This window comes from Capsicum annuum, chromosome 5 (assembly GCF_002878395.1).
Source record: "Capsicum annuum cultivar UCD-10X-F1 chromosome 5, UCD10Xv1.1, whole genome shotgun sequence".
NCBI lineage: Eukaryota > Viridiplantae > Streptophyta > Magnoliopsida > Solanales > Solanaceae > Capsicum > Capsicum annuum.
The window spans coordinates 63,433,722-63,439,939 of record NC_061115.1 but is presented as its reverse complement, the minus strand read 5'-3'; positions in this window follow the sequence as shown (position 1 = coordinate 63,439,939).

Below are 6,218 nucleotides of genomic sequence, written 5' to 3'. Positions count from 1 at the left end.
GTCATATACTATTCAAGTGCACATTGCCTTCTTATTATGAATATTTGCTCCTTATATTTTTTAAGGATTATTTTATTTTGAACCGATTGGTCTACCACGCTTCACGCATGCATAGACTTTGTTCTTTAGAGACACAAAATAGGAGCACTTGTAGCTTAAATATGAGATGCTTTTGGCATTTGACTTGAATTATCTTTTGAATGAGGATCTGATGATAATTTCTAACATATTTTACAGTTGCTTATAATCTCCCCCTTATGTTAGGAAAACTAACATACATCCTCCATCTTCTTTGAGGAATCCATCTTTACGCATCATGGTATATTCATTAATCGTATACCGCACATCAAAACTATTAGATGGAATAGTTGGTTCCCGACCTTGAACCAAGAGAGGAAAGAAATAATCATAATTTATTGGTCTAATGTATACAAGTGTTATTGTATGCAACATATCATATTTCAGATTAACACATGTATTCTCATTAGCAATGATTTAGCTATTATAAAGACATTCAATGCCAAACCATCATCATCAAGATAAATTGTCTTAATTACACAATCTGAAAGTTATGCTCTTAACTCAATTTTATTTGAGCTAATGCATACAAGTGCTATGGTATGCAACTTATCATATTTCAAACCAACACATGAAGCTTTGTTCTTAGTAGCAGTGATTTAGATATTTATCAAAGACATTCAATGTCAAACCATCATCATCAAGATGAATTGTCTTGATTACACAGTCTGAAAGTTATGCTCTTAACTCAATTTTATTGAGCAAGCAACTTTATGAAAGTCAAACTGCGGGTTGACAATAAACATACAAGTGATCATATTATATCGATTTATCTTAATAGATCACATGACTGGTGAACGGTTCCTTATTCACCTTTTATACTTTTCAGATTTTAAGGAATCCAATCCTAAAATTAGTTGGTCCAACCAACTTATCATGATAACAAGCAACATCAAAAGTAATGAAGAATTTTCTAATTCTTCAATATATGTTCAATACTCAGTATGCACATCTTTGGGATGTCGCAATCGTTCATGTCAATTCATGAACTTTTATTCTAGCAAACTCTAAGTTTTCCATGACATGTACCTTTTACTTTAGTAAATTTCAGATTTACTATTACATGAATAAATTTCAGATTTACTACTTTAGAAGTAGATTTCAAAATAACTCTTCTCAATTATCCAGCCTCTTTCGGAGGTGAGTTTTCATACCATCACAATAAGTATACATTTGCATTAATAAGCTTCTTATTCCCCAGAAATGAAATATAATCATGCCTTAAGCCTATCAAATTATGATAGCTTATAACCTCTTTCATGATATTTCTACTTTAGGAGCACATCGAGGCATGCATATATTTCAAAGTATATCACATATTGCTACCGCATTGACTTCAAGAATGGAGCAAATTGTCATCTTTCAGACTTACTATATATTGCTACCACATTCACTTCACGAATGGAGCATATTCAATGAGACATGTTTCATGACTTTTCATGAAATACACTTTATTTTGCCTTAGCAATCATAATATAATCAATATGGTGCATTGAGATTCAAACACAACGTCTTATCCATATAAAGGCGTCTTAGGCTATAAATCGATGGAATTTAAATCCAATATTTTTATTTTTTTTAATCATGATGTATTAGGACTCTAACCCGATATCTTATACTCATGAGATCCAGTCCACACTATGTAAAACCCACGTAGCCAAAACTACACAAAATTTCAGCCTGCAATAAAATAAGCTACAACAAAGATATATAAGAGAGAAAGTAAAATAATGAATATATTGTGATGTGTTATCGTATGACCACACAATATCATAAATAAAGGACGACCATTATACTTATCTTTATGAACAATGAAAAGATTTCATCTTTAATAGAATTATGTGTTGGAACCAACTGTCCAGGCTCGTGAGAAAAAAAAATTACGTATAAATTAAAATTTGTTTTGCCAATTTGTTTTCAGTTGGTTAGAATGATATATGATATGTTCAAAATCTTATTCTCAAAAGTCAAAATTATGCAACATGCCAAGTGGTGAAATTTATTTATGTTTATCTTTAATATTCGAGTCACTTAGCAAATAGTTAAGTGCTTATGGTATCATGACAATGAATAAGAAAAAGCAAATCAACAGAGAGAAAAATTAATATTAATGTAATAAGTCACCTTTTGTTGACAATATGATTCATAACTCCAAAAGCTCACAGTAAGGAAGATCTTTTATGGACTAGACATTATAATATAGATTCAAATATTTAAAGTTTTGCAACTCATCGTAAAAACATACCTATATTAATTCTTGATGACATCTCAATTGATTAGAGACTCGTACTGATAACCTGTTATGAAAAATAAAGTAGAGAAGAACAAAGAAGAGTACAGAGATTATTATTTCTCTTGAGAATCCTTGAGGATGATTTACAATAAAGGAAACCCTTCTATTTATAGGGAAAAATAGTCCTAGTTTTCGATTAAAAGACAGATACTTCAAATCTTGATAGATATCAACTAGATCTTGATAGATCTTATCTATATTATTGATAGACATTCACTATAATATAAATACATTTATAACAAAAATATTATATTATTGATATATAGTGAAATGGAGAGAGAAATCTCTCGTTTGACCTTACCTCAAACTATATATTATATAGCTTTTGAAAATGAAAGTACCTCATTTAAATAAAATGATTCTTCCATTATCTCAAACTATATATTATATAGCTTTTGAAAATGAAAGTAACTCATTTAAATAAAATGACTCTTCCATTATCGAAAAACTTAGACTGATCATTATCTTTAATAGCTGAAAATGAATACAAGTATCTGTCAAGAAAATAACATTATTGAACTCTAAAAATAGTGCAAAAATGATGTGAACAAATAATCTTAATCATGCATTTTACAGCTAAAGAGAAAATTTGGCGAATCATAAAATCTATAAATCTACTCCTATTTATGAAACAAAAAATATTGTGACAACTTTATAAAATAATAATTCAAATGTTAAAACATAGGTAATGAGTTAAAAAAATCTGAAAGAAATCCTGATTAAATTATTATTTCTTTAGAATTGAACCTACAAAAACCACATTCTACATGCCAATCAACATTCATAAACTGATATATTTGAGTAATTATCATATGAAAATAACTTTTCTTGAAAGATGAAATATTTTTTAGACTCTGATAATTAGCATCGAAGTCCATTTCATGGTAATTGAAATTTTTTTCTCTTATTGATGGCCTTCTCTTGTAAATCTCCCACTTCAATCCCCAATTTAGCCTATTGTACGCCTTCACTCGCCATATTCTTCGTTGGAAGATTTATTTGATCTTGATCGTTTCCTTTGTGCTTCCTTCTATGACCATAGTCAAACTATCATAAGGTTTTGGGGGATTTTAAATTTTCCTACTTAATGCTACAATTCATGTAATGATATATATTTTTAATAATTGGACACTCAGTCTTGTATATTACTGCATGCAAGAACAACATGTTAATTACACTTTACAAAGCTCAGATCCCATTGTAGTCAAGGTTGGTGTATAATATTATGCAAACACTGTACTTACACATAAAGGAGGAACATAGATAAGGGGATGCGTCATGCACCTCTCCATGGCCTTCATTCGAAATTTTTTTTGTGTGTGTATTTCTTCCTTCATTCTTTTCACTAATCAATCAAGTTGTTTAATAAGTAAAATGTTTATCATATTTATTACATCTAGTTATATATGATGATTGATGAGTTATAAAATACCTCCATCTATGTGTTTTACTACTTAAATAATATGTCTCATCAAATTTCTTTCATCTAATTCTTCTTTATCCTTTTTGTCAAATTTTTGACCGTTATACTCATTTTATGATAAATAATCAATGTATAATAACGTTTTCATGGTTAATGCTCTAAAAGTCCTATTAGATTTCTAATTGAACTCCTAAACCAGTCCAGTTCACATCGGTTAAAAACTTCAAAAGCGTTTATTTTTCCCCACTAAAATCCCTCGATTCTCTCTCTCTGTATATATGTACGCGTATGGCGTGTGTACCTCACTTTAATTAGTTCAAACATTACATTAAATAGGATATTTGTTTAAATAATAAAGATGAATACAATAATTAAATTTAATTTATTTTGAGTATGAAAGATGTATAATTTATTTATTAAACCTAACCTTCACCAAAAATATTTTAAAATATCGATCGACATTCATCTATCATTTGTAAACTGCAACAAAACAATACAATGATAGAGACATCAAAACAATACAATTAAATCTAATAAACACACAAAAATTTCCTCAAAGTTGTTCGATACTAATCTATCATCAGTAAACTATAACAAAATAATATGATAATAGAGATATCAAAATAATACAACTAAACTTAACTTTTACATAAAAAAAATTCTCAATGCAGAGATATCAAAACAATACATTTAAACCCAATCTTTAGCTAAAAAATTTCCTCAAAGCCGATCAATATTTATCTACCACCTGTAAACTACAACAAAATAATTCGATAAAAGAGATATCAAAACAATACAATTAAACTTAAATCTTACACACAAAAATTTCTCAATGTCGATCGACACTCATCTACGAACTACAAACTAACCACAATAATAAACTAATAGAGATATTAAGATAATATAATTAAACCTAACTTTTAAAGCCGAATGACATTGATCTACCATCTGTAAATTAAAATAAAACAATAAGATAATAAACATATCAAAACAATATAATTAAACCTAAAATTTACACAACAAATTCTTTAAAGTCAATCGACATTCATCTATGACTTGTAAACTATAACAAACAACATAGTAGGGATCACAAAGCTTTGATTTTGATCAAACTAATTCTTGTCTGAGTGAAAATTTTGACCCTAAAGAATGACGAATCACTACCAGAAATTCACTAGTTTCCGACTGAAAAAAGTAGTCGAAAATTTCCGACTACTTCAGTTGGAAATATTATTTTTTTATTTTTTACAAAATATTTTTTCAATACTTTTTGTGACAAAAACAGTCAGAATGTTTGACGGCAAATTTCGAGAAATATAAATTCTGACTACAGTAGTCGAAAATAGTAATAAATAAATAAAATTAATAATTAATTTAATATACATTCGACTACTGTAGTCGAAAATATAAATAATTAAATAAATATAATTCTAAATATCTAATCAGTCCCTTATATGAAAATTAAATAATTATTTAAATAAATTATTAAATTTATATTTTCGACTATTGTAGTTGAAAATACTAATTACTAAAAAAAATTAAAAGTAATTAAGTATATATTCAACCACCGTAGTCATAAATATAGATAATTAAATAAATATATTACTAAATGTATAAGCAGTTCCTTATGCGAAATTTAAAAAATAAGTAAAATAAATTATTAAATATATATTTTTGACCGTTGTAGTTGAAAATGAAAATAATTAATTAAATATATTAGTAAATATATAATCGTACCCTTACACCAAAATTAAATAATTATTTAAATAAATAATTAAATATGTATTTTGGACTACTGTAGTCAGAAATATAATTAATTAAATAATTAAATAATTAAATATATTTAATTTGTACTGGCTGTAGTGGTCGGAACGTTATTTTGAATTATTAAATAAATAATTATATGTAAAATATAAGTTACACAGTAGTCTTTCACATTGTATTAATTAATTTAAATATTTAATTAAGTTGTATTAATTAATTTAAATATATAATTAAATTGTAAGTATCGAATATCAAATATATATAACCGACTGATATAGTCAGAAAAATTATATCATTAAATAAAATAAAATTTTTTCTGACTACTGTAGTCGGAAATCTTATAAATAATTAATTTCAATCAATAATTTATTTTATTAAATACTTAACCGACCGAAGTAGTCTAAAACTTTAAATAATTAAACATATTAAATTTATTTCCGACTGAAGTAGTCGGAAATTTACTTTTAATATACCCTAAACGCACAACTTTCCTAATTCTGTGTCTCTTTCTCACTTCCTCTCTCTATTGGGCACGCTTCTCTCTTCTCTCTCTCGGCTCTCTCCTCTCCGCCGTCTTTTTCTAAAGTTGGCCGTTAATGTTGCGTCTCTCGGCTCTCTACTCTCCGCCGTCTTTCTCACTGATTCGAGGTAAAAAATGAA